This window comes from Hyla sarda, chromosome 1, assembly GCF_029499605.1.
Source record: "Hyla sarda isolate aHylSar1 chromosome 1, aHylSar1.hap1, whole genome shotgun sequence".
NCBI classification, from domain to species: Eukaryota; Metazoa; Chordata; class Amphibia; order Anura; family Hylidae; genus Hyla; species Hyla sarda.
The window spans coordinates 148,645,531-148,659,649 of NC_079189.1; the positions used below are offsets into that span (position 1 = coordinate 148,645,531).

Genomic DNA, 14,119 nt, shown 5'->3' on the forward strand with positions numbered 1-14,119 from the left:
CACATCATAACACAGCTTTCTCTTTTCTTGGTATTATTATATTTGTTATATGAAATACTTATTTTGTATTTTCAGCATGTCTTAGCTAATATTAAAAGTGTGTATATACACACATAGATGTTTGTATTCATAAATGCAGGTTGATGTTGGGGAAACTCAATGAAAATGATTCAGAGTATTTTATTGTGAAAATGTATCTTTTATGACATTGAAGAAAGGTTAGGGTTTTTTGTTTTTTTTTCCGCTTTATTTGGAGAAACATTCTTCAGTATGACTTGTAACTCAAAAATTACTTTTTTCTTCATTTTATGAGACACAGCCTCACTGGGTATTGATATTACACCTCTTATTATTTTCATAAATATGAAATTTCCTTTTAATAGATATTTGCGACGTAAATGTATAAGGAGTTCTTTGAGCATGCCACACATGTGCCCAGGCACAATATACAGCTATCATAGTACTTTTTCCTGTATTACTTTTTGGCAGTTTTGATTGTTTTTCTATTAGCTTCTATTTGAGTGTATTCTGTGTTTGCATCAAGCCAGAGAACCAACTATTTTTCTAACCCCCCCCCCCCCCCCCCTAATGACCACAATACATGTTTTGTAGCCCTGCATTGGTCTTTGCAAAATATCATGGGAGCTGAGCTGTTGCATGACAGAAAGGCTTCTGGTCTACCAGCAGAGAAACCTGCAATCCTTGTTGTTAAACCCCTTAGGTGCCATGGTTAAATTGTGATTATGGCATCAAAGTAGCTTCTGGGCATCTGTCACACCCTTTGCACTCAAGCAAGAAAATCACTGGAAAGTGAATGAGTTCCCATGGCAGCAAAGGGGCCTAATAAAGGAACCCAGGTATGCCATGCATTGCGCAAACTCATCTCTATCTCTGGCAGGGCTGGATTGGTTGCCTGTCAGTTTTATGTGGACAAAATAATGCACTGTACTGTATTTTTTGAGCAATCGGGAGATAGCATGTCAAAGTCCCATTGTGGGACTAATAAAAAGTAAAGTAAAGTTTTGCTAAATTGAATTTTATTATATAAAAAAATTAAAGCATAAAAAAAATTGTCAGCAGTGCACATCCTTTAGGATCAACTGTACAATTGCTTAATTATTTATTACACTCACCCAATGCCAGAGAAATTTAAAAAAAACTTTGCCGGAATTGTTGTTGTTTTGTTCAACTGCCTGCCATATAAACTATAAATAAAGTGATCAACAAGTCGTATGGACCCCCAAATGGTGCCACTTATAGTTGGTCCTCTCATTTTCTCCGGTTGTGCAACCCGAACACTGAAGGCCCTAACCGACATGACTCTGTTAACCGGTTGGAATAGCAGTGCAAGAAATGGAAACCAGGGGATTGCTTCCGCTGGCACTGACACTCCACTTACTGAATAACTAAGGTAACAATAATTTAATTGAAGTGTACAATACAAGGTGCGTTGAAGATGTATTTCTTGACAAAAAGGGGTACTTCACTGGAAAAATTTTCTTTTGAATCAACTGGTGCCAGAAACTTAAACAGATTTGTAAATTACTTTATTGCTAATTACTTAATTGCTACAGAGGAAGTTTCAATTTCATTTCTGTCTGACCACAGTGCTCTCTGATGACACCTCTGTCCATTTTAGGAACTGTCCAGAGTAGGAGCAAATTCCCATAGCAAACCTCTCTTGCCTTGGACAGTTCCTGACATGGACAGAGGTGTCAGCAGAGAGCACTGTGGTCAGACAGAAAGGAAATTAAAAAATAAAATAACTTCCTCTGTAGTATACAGTAGCTGATAAGTACTGGAAGGATTTGGATTTTTTAATGGAAGTAATTTACAAATCTTGTTTAACTTTCTGGCACCAGTTGATTTAAAAGAAAATGAGGGGCATTTATCAACCCTTTTACCCGAGTTTTTCTGTGTAAATTTTTTGCAAAAAATTTGCTACTGCTACACCGTGACTTTTCGTGCGACAATCATCTATACGGTACGTGGGTTTGAAAACTTTACTTGGTTTAGTCAGGTATTTATTAACTGCGACAGTCGCAGCTGCGCAATAAATAGTCGCAACGGCCGTAAAAATTGACTAAATTTACTCCAGCTCCAACATGGAGCAGGAAAAGCTACTGCCGCCCGGGCTCCGACATACTTTCTCCCCGCTACCCTCACTTTGCTACAGGGACACTGCAGTGATTTACATCCCCCCCTCTCACCTGCCAGCGCCACACAACTACCATCTGTCTGCTAACTGTGGCAAGACTACAAGTCCCAGCATGCCCTTACAGTGAGGACACGCTGGGAGTTGTAGTCTTGTTGCAGCGGGAGCTGAGCGGCACGGGCGGGAGACAAGGGGGGGGGGATATCAGTGTCCCCATCATTATTAAGTGAGGGTAGCGGGGAAGCCGTATGAGGAGCCCAGGCGGCTGCACTGTAATGTGAGCCCCGGCTCCTTATAACATATACCGGCGCGGCAAACTCCAAAATCCCCTGCTGTCATTTCACATTTCCCACTGGGTCCTGTGATTGGCCAGGACCAGCAACCAATCACAGGACCCCACCGGAACAGTGACATAGCATTAGGGGATATAGGAGTCTGTCAGGGGGGGGGGGGGGGGGGGGGGCGTCAGCACATGGATGGGTGAGTGTGTGTGTCTGTCTCTCTGTCTGTCTCTATCTCTGTCTGTGTGTCTCTGTCTGTGTGTGACTGTCTGTGTGTGACTCTGTGTGTGTGTTTGTGTGTGTGTGACTGTGTGTGTGTGACTGTGTGTGACTCTGTGTGTGTGTGTGCCCGGGCTCCCTTTGCAGGACTACAACTCCCAGCATGCCCTTACTGTAAGGACATGCTCGGAGTTGTAGTTGTGCAGTGCAGGCGAATGACAAGCTTGTCCCCTTCCCCCAGCTGCAGGACTACAACTCCCAGCATGTCCTTACTGTAAGGGCATGCTGGGAGTTGTAGTCCTGCAGCTGGGGGCAGGGGACAAGCTTGTCACCTGCCCACACATCTCCTGCACCACACCACTACAACTCCCAGCATGTCCTTACTGTAAGGGCATGCTGGGAGTTGTAGTCGTGCGGGGCGTGAGATGTGCGAGCAGGTGATAATAAATGTACTAACCCATTTTTTTTTCTTCTCATTTCAGATCCATGTATCATGTGGACTCCTTCGGATTCGGTGGACTACTTCGATGACCAGCGTTTTTCTTTGTTTGATTTTAATAAAATGGTTAACGAGGGCTTGTGGGGGAGTGTTTTTTGTAATAACATTTTATATAAACCTGTTGTGTTTTTTCCTTACTTTACTTGACAGGCTTAGTAGTGGAAGCTGGAGTCCATTACTAAGCTGGGCTTTAGTCACAAAAACAGCTTACGTTAACCCCCAATTATTACCCCGATACCCACCACCACAGGGGTACCGGGAAGAGCCGGTACCAACAGGCCCGGAGCATCAAAAATGGTGCTCCTGGGCCTTGGCGGTAACAGCCTGGCGTTATTTAGGCTTGGGAGAGCCAGTAACAATGGTCCTCGCCCATGGTAACGTCAGGCTGTTACTGTTTGGTTGGTATTTGGCTGAGAATAAAAATAGGGGGGACCCTATGCGTTTTTTTTTTAAATAAATAATTAAATATAAAAAAAAAAAACACATAGGGTCCCCCCCTATTTTTAGCCTGACGTTACCAGGGTGGGCGAGGACCATTGTTACTGGCCCTCCCAAGCCTAAATAACGCCAGCCTGTTACCGCCTAGGCCCAGGAGTGCCCTTTTTGACGCTCCGGGCCTGTTGGTACCGGCTCTTCCCGGCACCCCTGTGGTGTTGGGTACTCGGGTAATAATTCGGGGTTAGCGCTAGCTGTTTTTGTGGCTAATGCTAAGCCTGGCTTAGTAATGGACTCCGTCTGTAAGACAGCTTCCACTACTAAGCCTGTCCAGTAAGTAAAAAAAAAAAAAACAACAGGTTTAAAAAAAATTTATTACAAAAAAACATTCCCCCACAAGTCCTCGTTAACCATTTTATTAACATCAAGCAAAGAAAAACGCTGGTCGTCGAAGTAGTCCACTGAATCCGAAGGAGTCCACAGGACACACAGATCTGTAGAAAAAGTAACAAAAAAAAAATGAGTAAGTACATTTAGGGAGAAAAAACAGTGTTAAAAAAATTTAATAAACACACACACACACACATATATATATATATATATATATATATAGATATATACATATATATATAGATATATATATATGTATATATATATATATATATATATATATATATATGCAAAAAAAATTCAAAGCTGCATAGTGGTGTTCTGTAGTGATTTTTTGGTTTTTGCTTATGTGTGCTAAAAAAATGGTATTTTAAAGTGATTTCTTGGTTTTTGCTCATGTAAGCCAAATTTATCAACCCCCTGTGATAGTATGATAAATATGTCATACATAAGCAAAAAAATAGCAAGAAAAAAATTACTACAGAACTTGCTTACCAAAGCAACGATGATAAATGTCCCCCATTTGTTTTCCAGTGGGGTACCCCTTTAACTTTAAAACATTTTGTCTTGTACAAATTAGTAAATCGGAAGATATGTTTTTAAAGTTACAGAAGTTATATTTAATAGTCAGTTAGTAGTGTGGTTGATCTAGGGAAATTAATCCCCCTGTTTTTATTTCTGGCACTTATTCAAAGTATTCTTATTGGTGCAGAAAACTCAGTGTGGGCCCTGTATAAAAATAAGTTTAAAGAGAATGTAGTTTCCCAGGGTGACCCATCAGGTGGCTCCTTTATGTTTATTTGCAACCACTTTTAAAAATGTTATGTGAAATGTGCAACAACTCCACCTCTTCCTATACATCTCAGCCATTGTGTTTAAAGGGGAACTCCAGTGAAAAAAATGTTTTAAATCAACTGGTGTCAGAAAGTTAAACAGATTTTTTAATTACTTCTATAAATCCTTCCAGTATATATCAGCTGCTGTATACTACTGATGAAGTTGAGTTCTTCTTTTCTGTCTGTCCACAGTACTCTGTTTATGTCAGGAACTGTCCAGAGCAGGATAGGTTTGCTATAGGGATTTTCTCCTACTCTGGACATTTCCCAACATGGACAGTGGTGTCAGAAGAGAGCACTGTGGTCAGACAGAAAAGCACAACTCAACTTCCTCTCCAGTATACAGCAACTGATAAGTACTGGAAGGATTAAGATTTTTAAATGGAAGTAATTTACAAATCTGTTTAACTTTCTTAATCCAGTTGATATGAAAATAATTGTTTTCCACCAGAGTACCTCTTTAAATCAGAGTCTTATAGTGAGTGTCAGTGACCTGTGCATATAGTATACAGATACCTATGCAAATATTGTTCCATTTGGACTTCATAGTCTTAATTTCTTAGTTGAAGACAGTATGTTCTAAGTCAAGTTGTGTGAAGAGCCGCTGCACTCATGAATTTTTTTTTCTGTAATATTAATAATAATCAGCATGGTTTTGGGTGGGATAGGTCATGCCATAATAACCTCATTAGTCACTTTAAGGAAGTAAGCTGAAATTTTGATCAAGGTACTGCACAAGATGTGACCTACTTAGACTGCGCATAATCTCTTGATGCAGTGGAGTACAGCAGATAGGGTATCAGTTTCAGCATAAGCAGCAAAGGGTGGTCATTAATAATATGATTATATTATTCAGATTGGTCTGGTATGTTAAGTGAATTAGCATACAGTTCAGCATTGAAATGCAACTTGAAAACCAGGAATGCCCGTTAGGTGAACATTTTGTATAAGTGTGATGAACTATTGTGGGGCTTTATGTGGTATATTACATTAGCCGTCCTCCTCATGGGAACATTTCAGTTCCAGAGATAATTACATTTTATTGGTGAGGAGTTATACCATTAAAATGCCCAGTGGCAAAGAAAACCTTATGATACACTCTTTAAAGTATTGGTCATGCTTCAAGACGTGTTTAAGAGAAATACTTTAATGGTAGGTTTAGTACAGAAAGTCAGTGCAACATATGTTATCAGAATAAAAGCGTGTTGGATTTTACTTGGGAGTGCCGCCTATTCTTTTCTTTTGGTGTATGGGTTATTAGAATAATGGTACCATGAAGTTTAAAAAAATGAAAATATGCAAAAATAATAATAGTCAATGCTAAGACTTTTAGGGTCATATATATATATATATATATATATGTTACAGGGTTACTGGATCCAGATGCTGAACAGAAATATACATTACATTGCCTGTGCTTGGCTATTAGAGGAAAGCTAAAGAAAACTAGACCTGAATGACACAGCCTTTTGTTTGAGGGTTTTCGTAGACAGACCGCAGGTTTTTTTTTTGGGCATTTTCTTTTTTGGGAAACTGCCACTGCAGTTTTTGAGCCAAAGCCAGAAGTGAACCCAGTAGGAAGGAAAAGTATAAGTCCTTCCTTTTATATTTCCTTTATGAAAGATGGCAGTTCACCCCCCCCCCCCCCCCCCCAAAAAAAAAAAAAAAAAAAAAACAGCAAAAGACCTGTGTGGAAACCTAGCCTGAACCTAGCAGCTTAGATCAACCTTATTATTTCCATTCTGGGATTGGTGATAAGCTTCAGACCAGACATCTGTGTCATTGCTTATGTCATGGAAAACAATAGGATCTTATGAGTAGTAACCTAACTCCTTTATTATAGGGGATGAATTGCTGCTTACTGTACACATGGTGAGAATTACCAGGAGAAATCCCATATTTATGGTTAGTGTACATGGTACCTGTGTGTATGTTGGTACCTCCTCCAGAGTGTACCTGGTGTTTGATTTTTTTTTTATAACCAGTGTGATTTTGTTACATTACCCTAACGTGATTTTAACACTCTCATTGCTGGTATTGAGCCATTGAAAGCCCCCTCCATGGTGCACAGCTGTTTCTCATTCTCTCCATTTCAGGGGGATGGACCAGAGCTCTTAGGCTGGGTTCACACTGTGGAATTACTGGGCAGAATTTCTGCCTGAGATCAAGCTGGCGGTGCTAGGACAGAGCAGACTGCATTGCTGCCCCCCATAGACTGCAATGCATTTCTGGGTGGATCTTTTGGGAGATCTACTCAGAAATGCATTGGCGGTCCTAGTGCCGCCAGCTCGATCTCCGGCAGAAATTCTGCCCAGAAATTCCACAGTGTGAACCTAGCCCTACTCCTCTCTCTTCTTTGCCATTATAAAAACCTGTGTCAAGGAAGAATGATGCAGCTGCCTATAGCAACCAGTAAGATTGCTTCTTTCATTTTTAACAAAAAATGAAAGGAGCAATCCAAGTTTTCTCATTTTGAATAATCTATATGCTGGTAGATGGGCAGATGATTTACATTGTACAGTACTGTAGATGGCATGTGGAGGGAGAAGGAGACACAACCTCACTCATCACAAAGTGACGTCATTGTGTCACTTGCTGTAGTGTGAAAACACCTTTAGGGTGCGCTCACACGTTAGTAACTAGCAGCAGGTTTCCCGCTGCAGGAAATCTGCCACTAGTTACCCTATCATTCATTTGAAAGTGTCCGCGGACTGTCCGCAATAGTGTCAGATCTACAGACTTCCAGCAGACCAATTCAAATGAATGGTAGGATAAATCATAGTGGATTTCCCACAGCAGGAAACCCTCTGCTAGTTACTAGTGAGTGATAGCACCCTAAAGTATTGCCTAGGGTACTGAAAAATAACAGCTGGGCGTAACCCAAAATTTAAGTTTATTGAAATACAATGAAATGACAAAAGTGTGTATTTACAATTATTATTGTATATTAGTTATAGAAGTTAGTAAATGGCATTATTCACTGATTTTTGTCAGGCCATATGTTCTCTTCTCCCCAAATACTGTCTATGCACATTCACATAATTGAACTGAAACTAATGCAGATCTTGTCACTCTCAGCCTTTCTCTGCAAATTCATTTGATAGCCTATACTGCACAATACAAATAGATAATGGGGGAGATTTATCAAAACCTGTCCAGAGGAAAAGTTGACTAGTTGCCCATAGCAACCAATCAGATAGTGTTTTTCATTTTGCAGAGGCCTTGTTAAAAATGAAAGAGGCGATCTGATTGGTTGCTATTGGCAACTGGGCAACATTTCCTCTGGACAGGTTTTGATAAATTAACCCCCAAATTAGCTTTATTTTGAAGATTATATAATCTTAAAAGTTTTGGTTCTTAGTAATCCACAGTATCTTTAAAGTAAGAGTGAATGCGTATGTGCAGCTAGTTGGTTGAAATATTGGTTTGAAATAGTCTGGTTTATATTATAAAAATACCTAAAGGAAAACTGTCAGCCTGTTCTCCCACACTAGACCCAATAGATTGGGTTATAGTGTGGGTGAACAGGATTCCATAGTGGGGTCACTCACCTAAATTGGTCCAGTAGGGCCTGAGATATCATCCTTGGAAATTCCCTGGCTCTATTGAGGGAAATGCGCAGTGGAAGCTCCTCCCCTCCCCCGCCCTACTAGCCACTTTTATCTCCCTCTGTCACCTACTAGTCCCGCCTCCACTATTTGCATATTCATAGTCTTCAACTCCCCGTCCTAGTGACGTGGAGTCACCAGTCAGAGCGCATGTGCTGAAAGATTTAATCATGTGAGAGCAAGGGAAAACATTCTGGAGCATGCGCTCTGCCGAGAGAACACTGTGCTCACGTGACTGGTAACTCCACGTCACTAGGACATGGAGTTGAAGACTATGAATAATCAAATAGCTGAGGCGGGACTAATAGGTGAGCGGGGGAGGAGGGGCTCCGCTTTGACTGCGCATTTCCCTCATTACAGCCAGGGAACTTCTGAGGATGTTATCTCAGGACCCACTGGACCAATTTAGGTAAGTGACCCCTCTATGGAATCCTGTTCATCCACACTATAACGCAGTGTATTGGGTTTAGTGTGTGTGAACAGGTTGACAGTTTTGCTTTAAAAAAAGTTTCCTTCTTTCTTTTTATCTGAATTGAACCAACCTAAGCAGCAATCCATATTACACATCTCTACGATAGCTACAGGCACTGTCTGTATTTTGCATACAATTTTAAGGCTCTATCACACTGTGGAGTCTTTTGGCAAACATAATTGCATTTACATTTTTAACCTGTTAAGGACAAAGGGCTTATGGGTACGCCCTTGCGTCCTGGTACTTAAGGACCAAGGCCGTACCTGTACTTAAGTACCAAGGGCATACCTGTATGCCCTGGTCCCATTACTGGTGTTTAAAGTACACTCATGGGCTGAGCGTGCTTTAAACCTGGTGGGTCCCGACTGTTATATGCAGCCAGGACCCACTGTTAATCACGGGCATCAACCGATCTGTCGGATGCCTGGCATTAACCCTTTAGACGCTGCGATCAAAGTTGATTGCGGCATCTAAAATCAAAGTAAAACAATCCCGGCAGCTAAGCAGATTGGGACATCGCGATGTCCCAATCAGCCGAGAGGTCAGCAGGAGGGCCCTTACCTGCCCCCTCGCTGTCCGATCAGTGATCCTCTGCTGCCTCCAGCCTTTGCAGGCTGGAGCAGCAGAGCACCGATAACAATGATCAATGCTGAGCCAAAAAAAAGTTGATCATGACCTTTGCAGCAAAATTGCAGGGTCCTCATCAGCTGATACGATGGGTAGAGCGTCCCTATCTGCCTCTGTGCTACGCCAATAACACTGATCAATGATATGCTATTGTATAGCATTATTCAGTGCTTACAGTCAAAAGATTTCAGGTAATAGTGGGAAAAAAATAGTGGAAAAAAAGTCAAAAAAGTGTAATTAAATATGAATCACCCCTCTTTCCCATTTTTCAAATAAATAATGTAAACAAAAATAAATGTAAAACATACTTGTGGACATTAATGTACAAACTATTAAAATATAACATTAATGAAAATAGAAATCCAAAAATCCTCACTTTTGATCACTTCATATACCATAAAAGAAAACGGTCAAAAAGTTCCACCAAAATAAAAATGATACCCATAAATACTAAATATCACGGTGCAAAAAATGAGCCCCCATACAGCCCTGTATACAGAAAATTTTAAGCATACTCATTTTCTTACAAAAAGTTATAATTTTCTAAAAGTTGTAAGGTAAAACAAAACCTTTATAAATTGGGTATTGTTGTTATTATATTGACTTACAGAATAAACATAAAATTAATCATTTTGATGAAAAGTGAATTATGGATTTTAGAAGGTGAGGAGAAATAAATGAAAACACAAAATGAAAGATCACCTTAACCCCTTAAGGACCAAGAGTTTTTCCATTTTTGCACTTCAGTTTTTTCCTCCTTACCTTTAAAAAATCATTACCCTTTCAATTTTGCACCTAAAAATCCATATGATGGCTTTTTTTTTTTGCCTCACCAATTCTATTTTGTAATGACATCAGTCATTTTACCCAAAAATCTACAGCAAAACGGATTTAAAAAAAATCATTGTGCGACACAATTGAAAAAAAAAAATGTTGTCACTTTTTAGCATTTTTGTTTTGATCTGACTTTTTGATCGCTTTTTATTCATTTTTTTATCGAATAAGAAGTGACCAAAAATACACAATTTTGGACTTTGAATTTTTTTTACATATACGCCATTGACTGTGCAGTTTAATTAACAATATATTTTTATAGTTTGGACATTTACGCACGCGGTAATACCATATATGTTTATTTATTTCTTTACACAGTTAATTTTTTTTAAATGGGAAAGGGGGGTGATTCAGACTTTTATTAGTGAAGGGGTAAACTCACAGTTATTAAAGGGGTACACAGGTGGAAAACTTTATTTTTTTTTAAATCAACTGGTGCCAGAAAGTTAAACAGGTTTGTAAACTACTTCTATTAAAAAATCTTAATCCTTCCAGTACTTATTAGCTGCTAAATACTACAGAGGAAATTATTTTCTTTTTGGAACACAGTGCTTTCTGCTGACATCACGAGCACACTGTTCTCTGCTGACATCTCTGTCCATTTTAGGAACTAACCAGAGCAGCATATGTTTGCTATGGGATTTTCTCCTACTCTGGACAGTTCTTAAAATGGACAGAGATGTCAGCAAAGAGCACTGTGCTTGTGATGTCAGCAGAGAGCTCTGTGTTCCAAAAAGAAAAGAATTTCCTCTGTAGTATTCAGCAGCTAATAAGTACTGGAAGGATTAAGATTTTTAATAGAAGTAATTTACAAATCTGTTTAACTTTCTGGCACCAGTTGTTGATTTAAAAAAAAAAGTTTTCCACCGGAGTACCCCTTTTACTCTTTTTTTTACTCTTTTTTTTTTGCAATGTTATAGCCCCCATTGCCAGAACTGTTCAATGCTATGCCATAGCATAACATTGATCAGTGTTGTCTGCACTTGATTTCTCAAGCCTGGATCTCAGGCTTGGAGTAATCAAACGCCGATCGAACAGCATGGAGCCAGGTAGGGAGCCTCCTGCTGCCCTCTCAGCTGTTTGGGACATTGTGATTTCACCGCGGCGGTCCCAAACAGCTCCGCTGAGCTAACTGGCAGCATATTCTTCTACTTTAGACGCCGCAATCAACTTTGATCGCGGCATCTAAAGGGTTAATACCAGGCATCAGGCCGATCAGCGATGTCCGGTATTAGCTATGGGTCCCGGTTGTTGATAGCAACCGGGACCACGCATATACGAAGCGCGCTCAGCTTCTGAGCATGCTTCACAGATTGGGAGCCGGCCACAGACGTAAATATTTTTTAAAGGGGAACTCCGTGGAAAAGAAATATGTTTTCAAATCAACTGGTGCCATAAAGTTAAACAGATTTGTTAATTACTTTAAACCATTCTAGTACTTATCAGCTGCTGTATATTACAGATATACTTCAGAGAAATTTGTGAAGTTATTTCCAGTCTGACAACAGTGCTCTCTTGTAAACGCTTTTTGTAGCCAGCCAAGAGTCTTTCAATTCTTGTTTGAGGTATCTTTGCCCATTCTTCCTTACAAAAGTCTTCCAGTTCTTTGAGATTTCTGGGCTGTCTGTCACGCACTGCTCTTTTAAAGGGGTTGTGCGCTGCCCTGACTTTCGGAGCTCTGCTCACAGCATTACTCCGAATGAACTGTGTGCATGCTTCCGCGTTCGCAGCCGCCGGGCGTGACGCCCGGCCCCTAGCGACATCTCGCCCACCCCCTCGTGACGTCTCGCCCGCCCCCTCAACGAAAATCTATGGGAAGGGGACGCGACCGCTGTCACGCCCCCTTCCCATAGATTTTGGTAGAGGGGGCGGACGTGACGTCACGAGGGGGCGGGTGAGACGTCACGAGGGGGCGGGTGTCAGGCCCAAGGCCTGATTATGGAAACATACATGTGTTTTTATTGTATCTGTGTATAACCTAAGACCTGGGGGTGAGAGGTCATTCAGACTGTGGGTTTGTGTATTGCATTTTATTGGGGGTCTGGCTGTTTGTTTGTATCTCCTTTGAAGTCAGAGGCTCTTTTAAAGCAGCAGGATGTAAGGACACTCTGGTCCCATCATATAATCAACCAGATAAGAGGGCCAGGAACAGAGATGCCCCCCCTGGTGGGATCAGAGGGGAGGGGGGAATGGAGTCTCCCTCCAAAAAGGCAGATATATAATATTTTAACAATGCTAGACTCAGGGTGTTCAAGGCTGTGGCCTAAGCTAACAAGATCATCCTAAGAACAGCTGGAACTCACTCTCATGGACTGCTATATCATCATGCTGTAAGAACTTCATCTTTTGTTTTCTGAACTTGTCTTGCTAAACTCTTTTATATATTGTTATACCTGGATGTCAGTTGTTTCTGTATTTTTATATAGTCAGCACTGTGATACCTTTTATCAGATTAAATGTTTAATTAATCAGCTCTGGTTTTTGATCTCTAAATATATGAGCTCACCTTTCTAAAGGCAGCTCTGGTAGAAACACGTTTATCTAAGGGTTAATTTGGTGACTTGCTGGGACTAGTAGTGTATACCCAGAGGTCTGGTGGCCTTAACCCTTGCACCATCACACTCTCTCTAATGTCTTGGCTGGACCGATAGGGTGTGATCGTGAAAGCGGGCGAGGGGCCGGGCGTGATGTCACACCCGGCGGCCGCGAACATGGAAGCCCACACACAGCGTTCAGAGTAATGAACTTTCGGACGCTGTGAGCGGAGCTCCGAAAATTAGGGCAGCGCACAATCCCTTTAAGGTCTATCCATAAATTTTCAATTATGTTGAGGTCAGGAGATTGTGAAGGCCATGGCAAAACCCCCCTATGGGAGGGGGCATGACATCTGTCACACCCCCTCCATAGGCTTGCATTGAGGGGGCAGAGTGTGACATCACACGAGGGCGGAGCTGTGACGTCACTATGCTCCGTCCCCGTGATCGCCAGTAATCAGACCCGGAGCGAGCACGCTCCGGGGGCTGATTCTAATGGGGTGCGGCATGGAAGATCATGGGGGTCCCCAGGGGCGGGACCCCTGCGATCAGGCATCTTATCCCCTATCCTTTGGATAGGGGATAACATGTCTAGGCGCCGGAGTACCCCTTTAACTTCAGCTTTTTTTCACAGTTAGCATCCAAAATTTGCTTAAATTTTATTGAATCCATTTTTCCTTCTACTCGTGAGATGTTCCCTGTTCCACTGGCTGCAATACAAGCCCAAAGCATGCTTGATCCACCCCCATGCTTAACAGTTGGACAGAGGTTCTTTTCATTAAATTCTGTTTCCCTTCTTCTCCAAACGTACCTTTGCTCATCTGTCCACAGAACTTGTTTCCAAAATGCATCAGGCTTGTCTATATGTTCATTTGCAAAGTTCAAACGCTGATTTTTGTGGTAAGGACGTAGAAGAGGTTTTCGTCTGATGACTCTTCCATGAAGACCATATTTGTAAAAATATCTCTTTTTAGTCGAATAGTATACCACAACTCCAGTGTCTTTCAGATCTTTCTGGGGGGATTGTGCAGTCAAACGTGGGTTTTGAATTGTTTTTCTCAGAATCCTGCGAGCTGTTCTGTCTGATATTTTTCTTGGTCTTCCAGATCTTGCTTTAACTTCCACTGTTCCTGATGACTACCATTTCTTAATTACATTCCGAACAGAGGATATTGATATCTGAAAACGTTTTGCTATCTTCTTATAGCCTTCTCCAGCTTTGTGAGCGT

The 14,119-nt window shown here is 41.1% G+C and overlaps 1 protein-coding gene across 7 annotated transcripts in view; it reads left to right on the forward strand.

Moving 5' to 3' along the window:
- TTC29 (tetratricopeptide repeat domain 29) overlaps positions 1 to 14,119 on the forward strand; it is a 267,225-nt gene that overhangs the window by 165,109 nt on the left and 87,997 nt on the right. The gene's annotated exons all lie outside the window — the stretch shown is intronic.